General features: G+C 47.3%; 1 protein-coding gene across 2 annotated transcripts in view; it reads right to left on the minus strand.

Moving 5' to 3' along the window:
• PALD1 (phosphatase domain containing paladin 1) overlaps positions 1-22740 on the minus strand; it is a 492251-nt gene that overhangs the window by 385424 nt on the left and 84087 nt on the right. The gene's annotated exons all lie outside the window — the stretch shown is intronic.

Below are 22740 nucleotides of genomic sequence, written 5' to 3' on the forward strand. Positions count from 1 at the left end.
AAGGTGTCTTTACCGTCTCCTGACACGGCAGCCCTTAAGGATCCTGCGGATCGTAGACAGGAAATTACGTTAAAATCCATTTACGTCACCACAGGTACACTGCTCAGACCAACCATCGCATCTACGTGGGTGAGTAGTGCTATCGAAAAGTGGGCAGAGAACTTGTCATCTGATATAGATACCCTAGATAAGGATAGCATCCTGTTAACTCTGAGTTATATCAGGGATGCTGCGGCCTACTTAAAGGAGGCGGCGAGAGATATTGGCATTTTGGGATCAAAAGCCAATGCCATGGCGATTTCAGCTTGGAGGGCATTGTGGATTCATCAATGGAATGCTGATGCTGACTCTAAGAAACCTATGGAGTCTCTCCCATATAAAGGTAGTGTCTTGTTTGGTGAGGGTCTCACTGATCTTGTATCTACGGCTACCGCGGGTAAGTCGTCATTTTTGCCTTATGTTCCTCCACAACAAAAGAAAGCTCACCACTTTCAGATGCAGTCCTTTCAGCCAAATAAATACAAAAAAGGCCGAGGTTATTCCTTCCTTACTAATAGGGGAAGGGGAAAAGGTAAAAGATCTCCGGCCGTGGCAGGTTCCCAGGAGCAGAAGTCCTCCCCGGCTTCTGCCAAATCCACTGCATGACTCTGGGGCTGCTCTGCGGGAGGCTGCACCGGTGGGGGCACGTCTCAAGCTCTTCAGTCAATTCTGGGCTCGTTCGGCCCTGGACCCATGGGTTTTAGAGATAGTGTCCCAGGGGTACAAACTGGAGTTTCAAGACGTTCCCCCTCACCGATTTTTCAAATCGGCCTTACCAGCTTCTCTTCCGGACAGGAAGGTTGTATGCGATGCAATACAAAAGTTGTGTCTAAATCAAGTCGTTATCAGGGTTCCCCCGTCACAACAGGGAGAAGGCTTTTATTCAAGCCTGTTTGTGGTCCCGAAACCGGACGGCTCGGTCAGACCAATTCTGAACCTAAAGTCCCTCAATCTTTACCTAAGAAAATTCAAATTCAAGATGGAATCTCTCCGAGCAGTGATCTCCAGTCTGGAGGAAGGGGATTTCATGGTGTCGGTCGACATAAAGGATGCCTACTTACACGTCCCCATTTCTCTTACGTCCTAGAGGATGCTGGGGACTCCAAAAGGACCATGGGGTACAGACGGGATCCGCAGGAGACATGGGCACACTAAAAGACTTTGACTGGGTGTGAACTGGCTCCTCCCTCAATGCCCCTCCTCCAGACCTCAGTTGGATTCTGTGCCCAAGAGTGACTGGATACACACTAGGGGAGCTCTACTGAGTTTCTCTGAAAGACTTTATGTTAGGTTTTTTATTTTCAGGGAGACCTGCTGGCTACAGGATCCCTGCATAGTGGGACTGAGGGGAGAGAAGTCAGACCTACTTCTTCTTAGTTCAAAGGCTCTGCTTCTTAGGCTACTGGACACCATTAGCTCCAGAGGGTTCGATCACTTGGTGCGCCTAGCTGCTTGTTCCCGGAGCCGCGCCGTCACCCTCCTCACAGAAGCCAGAAGGGAGAAGCCGGGTGAGTATTAGAAGAACAGAAGGCTTCAGATGGCAGAAGACTTCAGTGACTGAGGTACAGCGCAGCGGTCGCGCTGCGCTCCATGCTCCCACACTCAACGGCACTCACAGGGTGCAGGGCGCTGGGGGGGGAGCGCCCTGGGCAGCAGTTACTGAAGGCTTTTTTGCACTGGCACAAGGCATATTCGGTGCCCGGGCACCGTATACGATACCCCCGCCAGTATAAAGAATTCAAATTTGAGTGGGACTACAGCGCGCCGGGAAGGGGCTGGCATAGCTTACCAGCGCCATTTTCTCTCTCCACAGCCACTGCAGAGACGCTGGCCCGGACCTCCAAGGTGCAACATGATTTTTGGTGCTTTATATGTATATTACAGCGCAAACACCATATATTATTTGTTTGTAGTATAGGGGCGCTGGGTGTGAGCTGGCATACTCCCTCTGTGTTCTCTCTACAGGCTTCCCTGTGGGTCTGTCCCCTTTATTTAGCCGGTGTGAGTGTGGGTGTGTCGGTACTACGTGTCGACATGTCTGAGGCTGAGTGTTCCTCCCCAGAGGAAGTTACTGGGGGCGCAGAAAAGGATTTGGGAATGACTCTGTCGGCTCAGCCGACTGCTGATTGGGTGAATATGTTGAGTACATTGAATGCAAATGTGGCGTTACTGTCTAAGAGGCTGGATAAATCTGATTCTCAGACACAAACGTGGAGAAAATCCATGGAGGACGCTTTGTCTCAGGTACAGACCCCCTCAGGGTCACATAAACGTTCATTTACCCAGATGGCAGATACTAATACCGACACAGACTCTGATTCCAGTGTCTATTTCAATGAGGCTACTTTACATCCAAAGGTGGTTAAAAGTATTCAGCACATGATTGTGGCTATTATAGATGTTTTGCAGATTTCTGAAGAACCCCCTGTTCCAGATAAGAGGGTTTGTTTGTTTAAGGGAAAAAAGCCTGAGGTGACGTTTCCCCCCTCTCATGAACTGAACGCTCTTTGTGAAAAGGCTTGGGAGTTGCCTGACAAAAGGTGGCAGATTCCCAAGAGAATTCTTATGGCATATCCTTTCCCCTCTGACGACAGGGAGAAATGGGAGTCTTCACCCAACGTGGACAAGGCTCTATTCCGATTGTCCAAAAAGGTGGCGCTTCCGTCTCCTGACGCGGCTGCCCTCAAGGATCCGGCGGATCGCAAGCAGGAGACGACATTGAAGGCCATTTTCGTTACTACTGGTGCATTACTCAGACCTGCTGTGGCGTCGGCGTGGGTGAGTAGTGCTATTGCTAAGTGGGCTGATAATTTAGCTTCTGATATGGATACCCTTGATAAGGATAACATTCTTTTGACTCTTGGTTATATCAAGGACGCTGCAGATTACCTAAAGGATGCAGCGAGGGATATTGGCCTCTTGGGATCAAGAGCCAATGCCATGGCGGTCTCGGCCAGGAGGGCGCTGTAGATTCATCAATGGAATGCTGATGCCGACTCCAAGAAAGCTATGGAAGCTCTTCCTTTTAAAGGTAGTGTCTTGTTTGGTGATGGCCTTGCTGACCTGGTGTCTACCGCTACTGCGGGTAAGTCATCTTTTCTTCCTTATGTTCCCACACGACAGAAAAAGGCGCCCCATTATCAGATGCAGTCCTTTCGGCCTAATAAATACAAAAAAGGAAAGGGCTCGTCCTTTCTCGCTTCAAAGGGTAGAGGAAGGGGAAAGACGTCACCTGGCACCTAGGACCAAAAGTCCTCCCCCGCCTTTACCAAGTCCACCGCATGACGCTGGGGCTCCCCTGCGGGAGTCCGTGCCGGTGGGGGGCCGTCTCCGATTCTTCAGTCAGGTCTGGGTTCAATTGGCCCTGGATCCTTGGGTCTTAGAAATAGTCTCCCAAGGGTACAAACTGGAGTTTCAGGAGATACCTCCCCCCCCCCCGCCGCTTTTTCAAGTCGGCCTTGCCAGTTTCTCTTCCAGAAAGGGAAGTAGTAAATGCTGCAATACAAAAGCTGTGTCAACAGAGGGTCATTGTACCGGTTCCCCCGTCCCAACGGGGGGGAAGGGTTCTATTCGAGCCTCTTTGTAGTGCCGAAGCCGGACGGCTCGGTCAGACCGATTCTGAACCTAAAATCCCTCAATCCATACTTGAAAACTTTCAAGTTCAAGATGGAATCTCTTCGAGCTGTGATCTCCAGCCTAGAAGGGGGGGATTTTATGGCGTCAGTCGACATAAAGGATGCCTACTTACATGTCCCGATATATCCTCCTCATCAGGCCTTCCTAAGATTTGCGGTGCAGGATTGTCATTACCAATTTCAGACGTTGCCGTTTGGGCTTTCCACGGCTCCGAGGGTTTTTACCAAGGTAATGGCGGAAATGATGGTACTCCTTCGCAAGCAGGGGGTCACAATTATCCCATACCTGGACGATCTCCTGATAAAGGCGAGATCAAAGGAAAAGTTGCTAAGAAATGTGGAACTCTCCCTGTCGGTTCTGCGACATCACGGTTGGATTCTAAATTTGCCGAAGTCTTAGTTGATCCCGACAAATCGGCTGCCCTTCTTGGCCATGATCCTAGACACGGAACTACAGAGAGTGTTTCTTCCGTCGGACAAAGCTCTGGAAATCCAGACCATGGTCAAGCAACTTCTGAGACCGGCAAGAGTGTCGATTCATCAATGCACTTGAGTCCTAGGGAAGATCGTTGCGGCTTACGAAGCCATTCCGTTTGGTAGGTTTCATGCCCGGGTGTTTCAGTGCGACCTGCTGGACAAATGGTCCGGGTCTCACCTACACATGCACCGGAAAATAAGTCTATCTTCCAGGACCAGGATTTCTCTCCTGTGGTGGCTGCACGGATCTCACCTTCTAGAGGGACGCCGTTTCGGAATCCAGGACTGGGTCCTGCTGACCACAGATGCAAGTCTCCGAGGCTGGGGTGCAGTCACACAAGGAAGATGTTTCCAGGGAAAATGGTCCAGCCAGGAATCTTGTCTCCACATAAATGTTCTCGTGTTAAGAGCCATTTACAACGGCCTCCTGCAGGCGAAGAACCTTCTTCAGGGTCTCCCTGTCCTGATCCAGTCGGACAATATAACAGCGGTGGCGTACGTAAACCGCCAAGGCGGAACAAGGAGCAGGGCGGCAATGGCGGAGGCCACAAGAGTTCTCCGCTGGGCGGAACAGCACGTGAGTGCTCTGTCAGCAGTCTTCCTTCCGGGCATGGACAACTGGGAAGCAGACTTCCTCAGCAGACACGATCTCCATCCAGGGGTAAATTTACTAAGGTGGGAGATTTTTAGAACTGGTGATGTTGCCCATAGCAACCAATCAGATTATATCTATTATCTGCTAGAAGCAGCTAGATAAATGGTAAGTAGAATCTGATTGGTTGCCATGGGCAACATCACCAGTTCTAAAAATCTGCCACCTTAGTAAATTTACCCCCAGAAGAGTGGGCTCTTCATCAAGAGATATTTGCAGAAGTAACAAGGAATTGGGGAATTCCTCAAATAGACATGATGGTGTCACGCCTCAACAAGAAGCTTCCGAAGTATTGTTCCAGGTCGAGGGACCCCCAAGCCAGTGCAGTGGACACCCTGGTAACTCCGTGGGTGTTTCAGTCGGTGTATGTGTTCCCTCCTCTTCCTCTCATTCCAAGAGTGTTGAAGATTATAAGACGAACAAGGGTTTAGGCAGTACTCGTCGTTCCCGATTAGCCACGGAGGGCCTGGTATCTGGATCTTCAGGAGTTACTAGTAGAAGATTCTTGGCCCCTTCCTCTACGAGAGGACCTGTTACTGCAGGGGCCCTGCGTGTTTCCATACTTACCGCGGCTGCGTTTGACGGCGTGGAGGTTGAACGCCAGATCCTAGCTCGGAAAGGTATTCCCGGGGAGGTCATCCCCACTCTCCTTAAGGCTAGAAAGGAGGTCACGGCGAAACATTATCACCGTATTTGGAGAAAATATGTGTCGTGGTGTGAAACCAAAGCAGCTCCTACGGAGGAGTTTCATTTGGGTCGTTTCCTCCATTTTTTGCAGGCAGGCGTGGATGCAGGCCTGAAATTGGGTTCCATCAAAGTGCAAATTTCGGCTTTATCTATTTTCTTTCAAAAAGAATTGTCCGTCCTTCCTGAGGTTCAGACTTTCGTGAAGGGAGTGTTGCATATCCATCCTCCGTTTGTGCCACCCGTGGCACCATGGGATCTTGAAGTGGTGTTACGGTTTCTTATGTCTCACTGGTTTGAACCTTTGCGAAAGGTTGAGTTAAAGTTTCTCACTTGGAAAGTGGGCATGCTTTTGGCTTTGGCCTCTGCCAGACGAGTGTCAGAATTGGCGGCTTTGTCTCACAAGAGCCCGTATTTGATTTTTCATGTGGATAGAGCGGAATTGAGGACTCGTCAACAATTTTTGCCGAAGGTGGTTTCTTCGTTTCACATAAATCAACCTATTGTGGTACCTGTGGTTACGGATGCTGTGGCAGTCCCAAAATCTCTTGATGTCGTAAGAGCTTTGAAAATTTATGTCGCCAGGACGGCTCTTGTTAGGAAAACGGAAACACCGTTTGTCCTGTATGCCTCCAACAAGATTGGAAATCCTGCTTCCAAGCAGACCATTGCACGCTGGATTTGTAATACGATTCAGCACGCTCATTCTTCAGCTGGGTTGCCGAAGTCAGTAAAGGCCCATTCTACCAGGAAGGTGGGCTCGTCTTGGGCGGCTGCCCGAGGGGTCTCGGCACTTCAACTTTGCAGAGCAGCTACGTGGTCGGGTTCAAACACTTTTGCTAAGTTCTATAAGTTTGATACCCTGGCTGAGGAGGACCTCATGTTTGCTCAATCGGTGCTGCAGAGTCGTCCGCACTCTCACGCCCGGTCTGGAGCTTTGGTATAGACCCCATGGTCCTTTTGGAGTCCCCAGCATCCTCTAGGACGTAAGAGAAAGTAGGATTTTAATACCTACTGGTAAATCCTTTTCTCCTAGTCGTAGAGGATGCTGGGCGCCCATCCCAGCGCGGACTGTTTCTTGCAGTTTGTATTGATACTTGTTGCTTTCGGTTACACAAAGGTTGTGTATCAGTTGTGTTCAGCTTGTTGCTGTTGTTAGTTCATACTGTTATCTGGTATTCCTGCTAATCCAGTTGTATGGTGTGTTTGTGGTGTGGGCTGGTATGTTTCTCGCCTTAGTTTAACAAAAATCCTTTCCTCGAAATGTCCGTCTCCCCTGGGCACAGTTCCTATAACTGAGGTCTGGAGGAGGGGCATAGAGGGAGGAGCCAGTTCACACCCAGTCAAAGTCTTTTAGTATGCCCATGTCTCCTGCGGATCCCGTCTATACCCCATGGTCCTTTTGGAGTCCCCAGCATCCTCTACGGACTAGGAGAAAAGGATTTACCGGTAGGTATTAAAATCCTATTATATCCTCCGCATCAGGCTTACCTGAGGTTTGCTATTCAGGATTGTCATTACCAATTTCTGACGTTGCCGTTTGGTCTGTCCAAGGCTCCAAGGATTTTCACCAAGGTAATGGCAGAAATGATAGTTCTCCTTCGCAAACAAGGAGTCACAATTATCCCTTACTTGGACAATCTCCTGATAAAGGCGAGATCCAAAGACAAGCTGGAGCAGGACATTGCGCTCTCCCTGACAGTTCTGCAGCAACATGGTTGGCTCCTGAACTTGCCGAAGTCACAGCTAAATCCGACGAAACGGCTGTCGTTTATGGGAATGATTCTGGACAAGGAATTACAGAGTTTTTCTTCCAGAAGAGAAGGCTCTGGAAATTCAGAGTTTGGTCAAAAAAATTTGAAACCAGCGGGAGTATCAATCCATCAATGCACTCGATTGCTGAGGAAGATGGTGGCGGCCTACGAGGCCATTCAATTTGGCAGAGTGTTTCAGTGGGACCTATTGGACAAGTGATCCGGATCCCATCTGCACATGCACCGGAAAATAATCTTGTCCCCCAAGACCAGAATCTCACTCCTGTGGTGGCTGCACAGCTCTCACCTCCTAGAGGGACGCAGGTTCCGGATCCAGGACTGGATCCTAGTAACCACGGATGCGAGTCTCCGAGGCTGGGGAGCAGTCACACAGGGGGAAACCTTCCAGGGAAAATGGTCAAGCCAGGAAGTTTGTTTACACCTAAACATTCTAGAGTTAAGGGCCATTTACAAAGGCCTTCTTCAAGCGGAACGTCTTCGCAGTCGGCCCGTCCTAATACAGTCGGACAACATAACAGCAGTAGCGCACATAAACAGCCAGGGCGGAACAAAGAGCAGGGCGGCAATGGCAGAGGCCACAAAAGTTCTCCGCTGGGCGGAAAGACATACAATCGCTCTGTCAGCAATCTTCATTCCAGGAGTGGACAACTGGGAAGCAGACTTCCTCAGCAGACACGATCTTCATCCAGGAGAGTGGGGTCTTTATCAAGAAGTCTTCACAGAAGTGACAAGTCTTTGGGGAATTCCTCAAATAGACATGATGGCGTCTCGCCTCAACAAGAAGCTTCAGAGATATTGTTCCAGGTCGAGGGACCCTCAAGCAAGTGGACACACTGGTGACACCATGGGTGTTTCAGTCGGTGTACGTGTTCCCTCCGCTTCCACTCATTCCAAAGGTGCTAAAGATCATAAGAAGAACAAAGGTTCAGGCGATTCTCATTGTTCCGGACTGGCCAAGGGGGGCTTGGTATCCAGATCTTCAGGAATTACTCATAAGAGATCCCTGGCCTCTTCCTCTACGAGAGGATCTGTTACAGCAGGGGCCGTGCGTATATCACGACTTACCGCGGCTATGTTTGACGGCTTGGCCGTTGAACGCCGGATCCTAGCCTAGCCCGAAAGGGTATTCCCAGTGAAGTCTTTCCCACACTTCTTCAGGCTAGAAAAGGAGTAACGTCTAAACATTATCACCGTATTTGGAGAAAATATGTGGCTTGGTGTGAATCCAAGAAGGCTACTACGGAAGAATTTCAGCTAGGGCGTTTTCTCCATTTCCTGCAAGCAGGGGTGGATGCGGGCCTAAAGTTAAGCTCGATTAAAGTACAAATTTCGACCTTATCGGTTTTCTTTCAAAAACAATTGGCCTCCCTTCCAGAAGTTCAGACTTTCGTGAAAGGAGTTTTGCACATCCAACCTCCATTTGTTCCCCCAGTGGCACCATGGAATCTTAACGTGGTGTTGCATTTCCTTCAGTCACATTGGTTTGAACCTTTACAGAATGTAGAGTTGAAATTTCTCACTTGGAAAGTGGTCATGCTATTGGCCTTAGCATCCGCAAGGCGGGTGTCTGAGTTAGCGGCTTTGTCTTACAAGAGTCCTTATTTAATCTTCCATGAAGATAGAGCGGAGTTGAGGACTCGTCAACAATTTCTGCCGAAGGTGGTTTCATCGTTCCACATGAACCAGTCTATTGTGGTACCGGTGGCTACTGATGCTGTAGCGGAGTCAAAATCTCTCGATGTTGTCAGGGCCTTAAAGATTTTTGTCACCAGAACGGCTCAACTTAGGAAAACGGAAACTGTTTGTCCTGTACGCTGCCAACAAGATTGGGACGCCTGCTTCCAAGCAGACTATTGCGCGCTGGATCTGTAATACGATTCAGCATGCTCATTCTATGGCTGGATTGCCGTTACCGAAATCAGGAAGGTGGGCTCATCCTGGGCGGCTGCCCGGGGGCTCTCAGCATTACAACTCTGCCGAGCAGCTACTTGGTCGGGTTCAAACACTTTTGCAAAATTTTACAAGTTTGATACCCTGGCTGATGAGGACCTCATATTTGGTCAATCGGTGCTGCAGAGTCATCCGCACTCTCCCGCCCGTTCTAGAGCTTTGGTATAAACCCCATGGTTCTTGAAGTGTCCCCAGCATCCTCTAGGACGTATGAGAAAATAGGATTTTAATACCTACCGGTAAATCCTTTTCTCTTAGTCCGTAGAGGATGCTGGGCGCCCGTCCCAGTGCGGACTCTATCTGCAGTTATTAGTTATGTTTACACACAGGTTGTGTTTCTGTTATAGTCAGCCTGTTGCTGACATGGTCATGCCGTTGACTGGAGTTCTGTTAAATGCCATGTTGTACGGCGTGTTTGTGGTGTGAGCTGGTATGTATCTCACCTTAGTTTAACAATAAATCCTTTTCCTCGAAATGTCCGTCTCCCTGGGCACAGTTCCTATAACGAGTCTGGAGGAGGGGCATAGAGGGAGGAGCCAGTTCACACCCCTTCAAAGTCTTAAAGTGCCCATGACTCCTGCGGATCCCGTCTATACCCCATAGTTCTTGAAGTGTCCCCAGCATCCTCTACGGACTAAGAGAAAAGGATTTACCGGTCGGTATTAAAATCCTAAAATATATGGTCTCCGAGTGCCGTTGTTGCTGGACTCATATTATATTATATTATATATATGTATAACATTTTTATTTTTTATAAAGAGATGGAGAATTTTCCGCAAGCAAAATAAAAAAGGGTTAATAAAAATAAGAATTTACTTACCGATAATTCTATTTCTCGGAGTCCGTAGTGGATGCTGGGGTTCCTGAAAGGACCATGGGGAATAGCGGCTCCGCAGGAGACAGGGCACAAAAGTAAAGCTTTCCGATCAGGTGGTGTGCACTGGCTCCTCCCCCTATGACCCTCCTCCAAGCCAGTTAGGTACTGTGCCCGGACGAGCGTACACAATAAGGGAGGAATTTTGAATCCCGGGTAAGACTCATACCAGCCACACCAATCACACCGTACAACTTGTGATCTAAACCCAGTTAACAGTATGATAACAGCGGAGCCTCTGAAAAGATGGCTCACAACAATAATAACCCGATTTTTGTAACTATGTACAAGTATTGCAGATAATCCGCACTTGGGATGGGCGCCCAGCATCCACTACGGACTCCGAGAAATAGAATTATCGGTAAGTAAATTCTTATTTTCTCTATCGTCCTAGTGGATGCTGGGGTTCCTGAAAGGACCATGGGGATTATACCAAAGCTCCCAAACGGGCGGGAGAGTGCGGATGACTCTGCAGCACCGAATGAGAGAACTCCAGGTCCTCCTTAGCCAGGGTATCAAATTTGTAGGATTTTACAAACGTGTTTGCCCCTGACTAAATAACCGCTCGGCAAAGTTGTAAAGCCGAGACCCCTCGGGCAGCCGCCCAAGATGAGCCCACCTTCCTTGTGGAATGGGCATTTACATATTTTGGCTGTGGCAGGCCTGCCACAGAATGTGCAAGCTGAATTGTATTACACATCCAACTAGCAATAGTCTGCTTAAAAGCAAGAGCACCCAGTTTGTTGGGTGCATACAGGATAACAGCAAGTCAGTTTTCCTGACTCCAGCCGTCCTGGAACCTATATTTTCAGGGCCCTGACAACATCTAGCAACTTGGAGTCCTCCAAGTCCCTAGTAGGTGCAAGGCACCACAATAAGCTGGTTCAGGTGAAACACTGACACCACCTTAGGGAGAGAACTGGGGACGAGTCCGCAGCTCTGCCCTGTCCGAATGGACAAACAAATATGGGCTTTTTTGAGAAAAAAAACACCAATTTGACACTCGCCTGGTCCAGGCCAGGGCCAAGAACATGGTCACTTTTCATGTGAGATGCTTCAAATCCACAGATTTGACTGGTTTTAAACCAATGTGATTTGAAGAATCCCAGAACTACGTTGAGATCCCACAGTGCCACTGGAGGCACAAAAGAGGGTTGTATATGCAATACTCCCTTGACAAAGTTCTGGACTTCAGGAACTGAAGCCAATTCTTTCTGGAAGAAAATTGACAGGGCCGAAATTTGAACCTTAATGGACCCCAATTTGAGGCCCATAGACACTCCTGTTTGCAGGAAATGCAGGAATCGACCGAGTTGAAATTTCTTTGTGGGGCCTTCCTGGCCTCACACCACGCAACATATTTTCGCCACATGTGGTGATAATGTTGTGCGGTCACCTCCTTTCTGGCTTTGACCAGGGTAGGAATGACCTCTTCCGGAATGCCTTTTTCCCTTAGGATCCGGCGTTCCACCGCCATGCCAACAAACGCAGCTGCGGTAAGTCTTGGAACAGACATGGTACTTGCTGAAGCAAGTCCCTTCTTAGCGGCAGAGGCCATAAGACCTCTGTAAACATCTCTTGAAGTTCCGGGTACCAAGTCCTTCTTGGCCAATCCGGAGCCATGAGTATAGTTCTTACTCCTCTACGTCTTATAATTCTCAGCACCTTAGGTATGAGAAGCAGAGGAGGGAACACATACACCGACTGGTACACCCACGGTGTTACCAGAACGTCCACAGCTATTGCCTGAGGGTCTCTTGACCTGGCGCAATACCTGTCCCGTTTTTTGTTCAGACGGGACGCCATCATGTCCACCTTTGGTATTTCCCAACGGTTTACAATCATGTGGAAAAAACTTCCCGATGAAGTTTCCACTCTCCCGGGTGGAGGTCGTGCCTGCTGAGGAAGTCTGCTTCCCAGTTTCCATTCCCGGGATGAAACACTGCTGACAGTGCTATCACATGATTTTCCGCCCAGCGAAAAGTCCTTGCAGTTTTTGCCATTGCCCTCCTGCTTCTTGTGTCGCCCTGTCTGTTTACGTGGGCGACTGCCGTGATGTTTTTCCCACTGGATCAATACCGGCTGACCTTGAAGCAGAGGTCTTGCTAAGCTTAGAGCATTATAAATTTACCCTTAGCTCCAGTATATTTATGTGGAGAAAAGTCTCCAGACTTGATCACACTCCCTGGAAATTTTTTCCTTGTGTGACTGCTCCCCAGCCTCTCGGGCTGGGCTCCGTGGTCACCAGCATCCAATCCTGAATGCCGAATCTGCGGCCCTCTAGAAGATGAGCACTCTGTAACCACCACAGGAGAGACACCCTTGTCCTTGGATATAGGGTTATCCGCTGATGCATCTGAAGATGCGATCCGGACCATTTGTCCAGCAGATCCCACTGAAAAGTTCTTGCGTGAAATCTGCCGAATGGAATTGCTTCGTAGGAAGCCACCATTTTCTACCAGGACCCTTGTGCAATGATGCACTGTTTTTAGGAGGTTCCTGACTAGCTCGGATAACTCCCTGGCTTTCTCTTTCGGGAGAAACACCTTTTTCTGGACTGTGTCCAGAATCATCCCTAGGCACAGCAGACGTGTCGTCGGGATCAGCTGCGATTTTGGAATATTTAGAATCCACCCGTGCTGTTGTAGCAGTATCCGAGATAGTGCTACTCCTACCTCCAACTGTTCCCTGGACTATGCCCTTATCAGGAGATCGTCCAAGTAAGGGATAATTAAGACGCCTTTTCTTCGAAGAAGAATCATCATTTCGGCCATTACCTTAGTAAAGACCCGGGGTGCCGTGGACAATCCAAACGGCAGCGTCTGAAACTGATAGTGACAGTTCTGCACCACGAACCTGAGGTACCCTTAGTGAGAAGGGCAAATTTGGGACATAGAGGTAAGCATCCCTGATGTCCCGGGACACTATATAGTCCCCTTCTTCCTGTTCGTTATCACTGCTCTGAGTGACTCCATCTTGATTTGAACCTTTGTAAGTGTTCAAAAAAATTTTTTAGATTTAGAATAAGTCTCACCTAGCCTTCTGGCTTCAGTACCACAATATAGTGTGGAATAATACCCCTTTTCTTGTAGTAGGAGGGGTAATTTAATTATCACCTGCTGGGAATACAGCTTGTGAATTTTTTCCCATACTGCCTCCTTGTCGGAGGGAGACCTTGGTAAAGCAGACTTCAGGAGCCTGCGAAGGGGAAACGTCTCGACATTCCAATCTGTACCCCTGGGATACTACTTGTAGGATCCAGGGGTCCTGTACGGTCTCAGCGCAATGCTGAGAACTTGTCAGAAGCGGTGGAACGCTTCTGTTCCTGGGAATGGGCTGCCTGCTGCAGTCTTCTTCCCTTTCCTCTATCCCTGGGCAGATATGATCTTATACGGACGAAAGGACTGAGGCTGAAAAGACGGTGTCTTTTTCTGCAGAGATGTGACTTAGGGTAAAAACGGTGGATTTTCCAGCAGTTGCCGTGGCCACCAGGTCCGATGGACCGACCCCAAATAACTCCTCTTCCTTTATACGGCAATACACCTTTGTGCCGTTTGGAATCTGCATCACCTGACCACTGTCGTGTCCATAACATCTTCTGGCAGTTATGGACATCGCATTTACTCTTGATGCCAGAGTGCAAATATCCCTCTGTGCATCTCGCATATATAGAAATGCATCCTTTAAATGCTCTATAGTCAATAAAATACTGTCCCTGTCAAGGGTATCAATATTTTTAGTCAGGGAATCCGACCAAGCCACCCCAGCTCTGCACATCCAGGCTGAGGCGATCGCTGGTCGCAGTATAACACCAGTATGTGTGTATATACTTTTTATGATATTTTCCAGCCTCCTGTCAGCTGGTCCTTGAGGACGGCCCTATCTATAGACGGTACCGCCACTTGTTTTGATAAGCGTGTGAGCGCCTTATCCACCCTAAGGGGTGTTTCCCAACGCGCCCTAACTTCTGGCGGGAAAGGGTATACCGCCCATAATTTTCTATCGGGGGGAACCCACGCATCATCACACACTTTATTTAATTTATCTGATTCAGGAAAAACTATGGTAGTTTTTTCACATCCCACATAATACCCTCTTTTGTGGTACTTGTAGTATCAGAAATATGTAACACCTCCTTCATTGCCTTTAACGTGTGGCCCTAATAAGGAATACGTTTGTTTATTCACCGTCGACACTGGATTCAGTGTCCCTGTCTGTGTCTGTGTCGACCGACTAAAGTAAACGGGCGTTTTAAAACCCCTGACGGTGTTTTTGAGACGTCTGGACCGGTACTAATTGTTTGTCGGCCGTCTCATGTCGTCAACCGACCTTGCAGCGTGTTGACATTATCACGTAATTCCCTAAATAAGCCATCCATTCCGGTGTCGACTCCCTAGAGAGTGACATCACCATTACAGGCAATTGCTCCGCCTCCTCACCAACATCGTCCTCCTACATGTCGACACACACGTACCGACACACAGCACACACACAGGGAATGCTCTGATAGAGGACAGGACCCACTAGCCCTTTGGAGAGACAGAGGGAGAGTTTGCCAGCACACACCAAAAACGCTATAGTTATATAGGGACAACCTTATATAAGTGTTTTCCCTTATAGCATCTTTTTTATATATTTCTAACGCCAAATTAGTGCCCCCCCTCTCTGTTTTAACCCTGTTTCTGTAGTGCAGTGCAGGGGAGAGCCTGGGAGCCTTCCCTCCAGCCTTTCTGTGAGGGAAAATGGCGCTGTGTGCTGAGGAGATAGGCCCCGCCCCTTTTTCGGCGGCCTCGTCTCCCGCTCTTAACGGATTCTGGCAGGGGTTAAATATCTCCATATAGCCTCCGGAGGCTATATGTGAGGTATTTTTAGCCAAAATAGGTTTTCATTTGCCTCCCAGGGCGCCCCCCTCCCAGCGCCCTGCACCCTCAGTGACTGCCGTGTGAAGTGTGCTGAGAGGAAAATGGCGCACAGCTGCAGTGCTGTGCGCTACCTTTAGAAGACTGAGGAGTCTTCTGCCGCCGATTCTGGACCTCTTCTTATTTCAGCATCTGCAAGGGGGCCGGCGGCAAGGCTCCGGTGACCATCCAGGCTGTACCTGTGATCGTCCCTCTGGAGCTGATGTCCAGTAGCCAAGAAGCCAATCCATCCTGCACGCAGGTGAGTTCACTTCTTCTCCCCTAAGTCCCTCGTTGCAGTGATCCTGTTGCCAGCAGGACTCACTGTAAAATAAAAAACCTAAGCTAAACTTTTCTAAGCAGCTCTTTAGGAGAGCCACCTAGATTGCACCCTTCTCGGCCGGGCACAAAAATCTAACTGGCTTGGAGGAGGGTCATAGGGGGAGGAGCCAGTGCACACCACCTGATCGGAAAGCTTTACTTTTGTGCCCTGTCTCCTGCGGAGCCGCTATTCCCCATGGTCCTTTCAGGAACCCCAGCATCCACTAGGACGATAGAGAAATGGGCATAAGCGTTTGTGACTTAGTTTGTCTGATGTAAAGCAGACACACATGCTACTGTTGCTGGACCTTTGCACATGGGAATAAAATATATACACTGTGTTTTGTTTTTTATAAGAGTAAAGTACATCCAGTATGTCCAACTCAGCTTTAAGTCCTCAGTGTACTGTAACAGTCTCCATAGGGATCAATGATCCCTACTCCAGAGGATGCCGTACAGCTATACACAGCCTAATGTCATCAGGGAATACATATGTTTGACCGGTGCCCGGTATATCGGCTGTCATGATCCCGACAGTAGTATCCCAGCCTCCACTATGCTGGCAGCGGGTGAGCGCTAGAAAGCTCCTTACAAGCTCGCTGCACTCGCCACGCTGTGGGAACGGTGGCTCGTTGCGCTCGCCACAGGATCTATTCTCCCTCTATGGGTGTCGTGGACAACCACAGAGGGAGAAAAGCCTGTGGCGTCGGTATTCCGGCAGGCGGAATTTCACAGCGTCTGCATTGTGACCGCTGGGATCCCGACAGGCGGTCTCGTGATCACCTCCCGTTATCCGTACCGTGCAAGTTTTTCTAGCACATTGCAAAAGTCAATTTATGTAAATAATAATGTGCAGCTTCTGTTATCAGAAACTTGCTGGTGCTGATCACTGTTACATTTTAAGGCTTCATTTAGTCACAGTTAACCTTAAAGAACATTTGTGGCTTCTGAGGGTAGGTTACATAACCAGTGGTAAACAGCAACTTGACCAGACTTCCCCCATTAGCACACAATGCTTACTGCTCATTCAACATATACTAGAAACTGCTAAGTCAGTATAATATACATCCTGTATGAGAGAACTTTGTACAGCGTGGTCTACTATAACTATATAAAGTCCTTCAGTCTTTTATTTGTATTTTCTTCAATTTGCTTTTTTACAGGCTTCATGAGACACGGGTACTTGTTATATCTGCTCTGTCCGGCTATCTGCTCCTGTTGTTTGTATAAATTGATTGCATCTCACATTTGCAGCCAACTCTGAATAAGTAGCAAAATGCAATTTTTAATATTTCGTACTCTGAATGAGGTCCAGTGTGTTTTTTTTTCCAGATACATGTACAGTAGATTTAAATAGTGGTGCTGCCATATTCAGCTCTTGAATAACAACAAAGAGATGAACAGTGGTTCATAGTGACAGGCATTAAATATTACCCTTATGTGCCACCAGGATTTAGAGCCAGGCCCTAAGCAAATTATTTTTATGATACGTGAACATTTGGTGAATGACTAATACCCTTTTCCACCAAAATCCCATGTCCAACTCTGTATTTGAAACATGGTTCCAATTCAGATCAGACCCAGGACACACCCCTTTCACACAGGTTTTCCCTAGGTCAGCGCCATTTGCATTGCACACATGTAATCCATATCTCCCAGGGATTGGATAAAAACTGGAATGGTACAGACCCCGGAACACTGTACTGGATCGTACTGGGGAGAATAGGGGTTGGGTGTCCCAACCGGGAGGGTGTCTGTCACTGGGGAGATGGGTTGGGACAGATTACAGCCTCCCCGTATGAAGCAGAAATGGAGTATAAACTGAACAGCCGGAAGGCTGTAACCACACACACACACACACACACACACACACCCCCCCCTCCCCTTGGTGACAGCTGACAGACATCATTTGGTTTTTTTACTCAATCCCATGCTGTAAACGGGACCAAGGATGGATGACCCGGGATACTAGTTTACACTGCCCCTTAACCTTCCTGGGTCCAACCCTGGTCACTACATGGGTTGGATTCCTGGGTCACTGGATGTTTAATTTTTAGGAACCGTTCCCACTTAGCCACGTCCTGAGTTATCTCACGGAGGTACGGGAATGATACCCGACCCGTTGTCCGGCTCCCGTAATGGCTCTCTGCAACTGACGGAGACTTGATTCTGTTTTTGAAAGTGGGCGCGCATAGCTTACGGAGGTGCGGGAATCACACCCGACCCGGCGCCCGGTTCCTGTAACGGCTCCCTGCAATTGACGGAGACCTCACCTTGCTCTCTCACAGGCACTCCCTGCAACTGACGGAGACCTCACCTTGCTCTCTTACAGGCATATCCGACGTGACAAGGTACTCAGAGCGGCTCTCTCATCTACTGTCTCACATCTGCGGCCCCCCCTGCAATGCCCCTATGCAACAGGGTAGGGAGGATGTGAAGCGTGGACAGCAGAAGCAGCTCGCACTGCTCTGTCCTTTCAGTCCTTGGTGGACGGCTCTTCCCCACTCTCATTGCTTCCATTCACTGTCCACTGTGGCACATGGGGCAACAGCAGAAAGGGAACCCGTTCCCACACACCTAGGACTCTTTATCTTTCAGCTCAGTTATTCCTAAGGTGGTACCAACTCGTATGTGCCATATAGAACCTATCACAGTTCTATACCTTGTAGCTACCTCTGAATTTCAACTAGATGCTCCAAAATATCACACAAATGAATTTAGCTATCAAAGGGGTTAAATGCATGGGGATATGACAATCTGAGAGGGTTTTTTTTTACACTACTGGAAATGTTTATGACCATTCCACTATACCTAAGTTGGAGATAAAAATATAAAGCTTAAGGTTTTTTTACACTCTAACTCTGGTATATTTAGATAAATTGTACCTTATTGTTAGGATTAGAGACAAATTGAGTGTTAGGAGTAGAGACAAATTTGGAATTACAACACACTTGTCACTGTAACCAATTTTTGACAGAGCTATAGACACCTATATATTTGATTCAATTGTTTGTGAATAATTATAGGATGGAGACTAGTCACCTCCATTTACTGTACTTACATTTGTTACTATGCACATATGGTTTACACTAATAAGAACCATTTGAATACTTATCACATGTTATTATTTCTACTCTTAACTTACAGAATTTTTTCATCCATTTTTTGGATACAATAATACGAGAGACAGTGGGGTAAATTTACTAAGCTCCCGATTTTGACCGAGATGCCGTTTTTTCATCAAAGTGTCATCTCGGTAATTTACTAAGCAATAATCACGGCAGTGATGAGGGCATTCGTAATATTTTGAAGTCCTAGGAAAAAAATCACGAATGAATACACCATCGGTCAAAACGCGGCTGTTTAAGTATGAATCTCGGTCATTTACTAAGAAGTGCAAAGCAAAAAAAAACAAACACTGCCGTGAAAAATTACAACTCGTAAAAAAGTGCTAAAAAAAAAACAGACCTTTTTTTTTTATTCGTGATTGGATAGACATGCACGGATCCATGAGATCCGTGCATGTATATCAGTGGGAAGGGGTGGGAAAGTGCTTATTTTTTCAAAAAAAATTGCGTGGGGTCCCCCCTCCTAAGCATAACCAGCCTCGGGCTCTTTGAGCCGATCCTGGTTGCAGAAATATGGTGAAAAAATTGACAGGGGTTCCCCCATATTTAAGCAACCAGCATCGGGCTCTGCGCCTGGTCCTGGTTCCAAAAATACGGGGGACAAAAAGAGTAGGGGTCCCCCGTATTTTTAAAACCAGCACCGGGCTCCACTAGCTGGACAGATAATGCCACAGCCGGGGGTCACTTTTATATAGTGCCCTGCGGCCGTGGCATCAAAAATCCAACTAGTCACCCCTGGCCGGGGTACCCTGGGGGAGTGGGGACCCCTTCAATCAAGGGGTCCCCCCCCCCAGCCACCCAAGGGCCAGGGGTGAAGCCCGAGGCTGTCCCCCCCCATCCAATGGGCTGCGGATGGGGGGGCTGATAGCCTTTGTTGTAAAAGAAAAGATATTGTTTTTAGTAGCAGTACTACAAGTCCCAGCAAGCCTCCCCCGCATGCTGGTACTTGGAGAACCACAAGTACCAGCATGCGGCGGAAAAACGGTCCCGCTGGTACCTGTAGTACTACTACTAAAAAAATACCCAAAAAAACACAAGACACACACACCGTGAAAGTATAATTTTATTACATACATACACACATACATACATACTTACCTTATGTTCCCACGCAGGTCGGTCCTCTTCTCCAGTAGAATCCAAGGGGTACCTGTTGAAGAAATTATACTCACGAGATCCAGGGGTCCAGGGTCCTCGGGGAATCCAGGTGTAATCCACGTACTTGAAAAAAATAACAAAACGGACACCCGAGCCACGCACTAAAAGGGGACCCATGTTTGCACATGGATCCCCTTTTCCCGACTGCCAGAAACCCACTCTGACTGATGTCTAAGTGGGTTTCTTCAGCCAATCAGGGAGTGCCACGTTGTAGCACTCTCCTGATCGGCTGTGTGCTCCTGTACTGAGTGACAGTCGGCACACGGCAGTGTTACAATGTAGCGCCTATGCGCTCCATTGTAACCAATGCTGGGAACTTTCTGCCCTGCGGTTGACCTAAAGTGACGTCACCGCTGAGCAGAAAGTTCCCAGCATTGGTTACAATGGAGCGCATAGGCGCTACATTGTAACACTGCCGTGTGCCGTGTGCCGCCTGTCACTCAGTACAGGAGCACACAGCCGATCAGGAGAGTGCTACAACGTGGCACTCCCTGATTGGCTGAAGAAACCCACTTAGACATCAGTCAGAGTGGGTTTCTGGCAGTCGGGAAAAGGGGATCCATGTGCAAACATGGGTCCCCTTTTAGTGCGTGGCTCGGGTGTCCGTTTTGTTATTTTTTTCAAGTACGTGGATTACACCTGGATTCCCCGAGGACCCTGGACCCCTGGATCTCGTGAGTATAATTTCTTCAACAGGTACCCCTTGGATTCTACTGGAGAAGAGGACCGACCTGCGTGGGAACATAAGGTAAGTATGTATGTATGTGTGTATGTATGTATACTTTCACGGTGTGTGTCTTGTGTTTTTTTGGGTATTTTTTTAGTAGTAGTACTACAGGTACCAGCGGGACCGTTTTTCCGCCGCATGCTGGTACTTGTGGTTCTCCAAGTACCAGCATGCGGGGGAGGCTTGCTGGGACTTGTAGTACTGCTACTAAAAACAATATCTTTTCTTTTACAACAAAGGCTATCAGCCCCCCCATCCGCAGCCCATTGGATGGGGGGGGACAGCCTCGGGCTTCACCCCTGGCCCTTGGGTGGCTGGGGGGGGGGGACCCCTTAATTGAAGGGGTCCCCACTCCCCCAGGGTACCCCGGCCAGGGGTGACTAGTTGGATTTTTGATGCCACGGCCGCAGGGCACTATATAAAAGTGACCCCAGGCTGTGGCATTATCTGTCCAGCTAGTGGAGCCCGGTGCTGGTTTTAAAAATACGGGGGACCCCTACTCTTTTTGTCCCCCGTATTTTTGGAACCAGGACCAGGCGCAGAGCCCGATGCTGGTTGCTTAAATATGGGGGAACCCCTGTCATTTTTTTTCCCATATTTCGGCAACCAGGATCGGCTCAAAGAGCCCGAGGCTGGTTATGCTTAGGAGGGGGGACCCCACGCAATTTTTTTTTAAATATTTGACAGTGTTTAATTTAAAAAAAACAAAAAAAATGAACCCCAGCACGGATCACACAGATCCGGCCGAGATTCATTGTAAAAAAGTCGGCAGTGTTTTGCTAATCACTGCCGTAAAAATAGAAAAAAAACCACGAATGACATCGACATCGGAACAAAAGAAAAACCCGAATACGACAGCTTAGTAAATTAGTCGTAATCAATTCAAAAAGTTGCAGTTTTACACTTTCGATGTCATTCGTGATTGAACTTTGACCTGAAACGGGAAAATACGAATCTTAGTAAATTTACCCCAGTATATCCATTATCTGGTCTCTTGCATGTACTGTTCTATCAGCTACACATTGTTGCAAACTGGTGGACATAATAATGTATCAAATTACATCCGCACAATTACTGCAGTTTTGATCAGTAGACTGGTGTAAGAAGTGACCATATCAGTGGCAAACGCAGGATTTGCATGGGGGGGTTTCCAGAACTGGGCGGAGCCAATCACGGGGGTGGGGACTGAGGTGACCCAGTATATGCTGGGTCCGTAAAACTAGTGTTTCTGTATATATATATATATATATATATATATATATATATATATATATATCATTATCTACACACACACACATATATATATATATATATATATATATATATATATATATATACACACACATATACATAGCATATTAAAACATGCATACATATATATATATATATATGTACACACACATACGGTACACATATATATATACACATGTATATATATATCATGTGTGTGTGTGTGTGTGTGTACATGTATGTATGTATGTATATACATGTGTATATATGTATGCACATGGATATATATGTACTATAATTAAAATAAAGTAAACTTTTATTGCACTTACAAGTGCCACCAGGAAGACAGCAGGCTGCAGAGGACTCTAGACAGCCATTAATAATACTCATGCAGCTAAAGAAAAAAAAAGAAAAAAAAATACTCGGAAACCCCCCCTGGGTGCGCCACTGCATATGTTACATTGTCTCAACTTTTTCCTCTTAAGCATAACTCAGGATCAGGAATACTTCTAAAGACTCGAGAAGAAAAACATTTCCTTTTTCCTTCTCTTTATTTATTATTTATTTTTTGAAGTACCATATTAACTGTCATTTAGACATACACTGAACACTATTGATTTGCAGTGTTGGAAGCCTTAGAGAGGGCAATTAATGCCATAATATTGACAGAGACAATAAGTATACCAAGTCTCCACAATAGTATATTAGTAGTCAATTAGCACTATTAATTTTAAGTAAAATATCACTTAGCTTAAACAAAATTTCATTTCTCCTTTTATTTTTTCATTTTTGCCCTTACTACATTGTAGGATCTAGATCTTACTTTAATACTCTAACTTTTGGGTAATTATTTTGTGATTTTGTACTCTCAGGCTATCAGATGAATTACCATGCCTGATTATGGAGATTTATTTTAAATGTTGAATAAAAGTTAAATTTTATTACCGTATCAACATTTCAAAAGAGTGTGCCACACACTAAGCCCTTCTTTTAGTGATAAGCCCACTAGTGGTTTACACTAATAACTCCTAGAAAAAACATTGTAACTTAAAGCTTAGTGGCGCACCTCCAACCCAGCTTTGATTAATTTTGGGCTTCTCTCAGCCCTGATTAGAATTTCTTTCATTGGTTGGTTCTATATAATTAATATTGGATAAACTTTTCTGACCTGTGCATTGTCTTTTGGACTTCT

The sequence above is a fragment of the Pseudophryne corroboree genome, chromosome 3, assembly GCF_028390025.1.
Source record: "Pseudophryne corroboree isolate aPseCor3 chromosome 3, aPseCor3.hap2, whole genome shotgun sequence".
In the NCBI taxonomy this organism is placed as follows: domain Eukaryota; kingdom Metazoa; phylum Chordata; class Amphibia; order Anura; family Myobatrachidae; genus Pseudophryne; species Pseudophryne corroboree.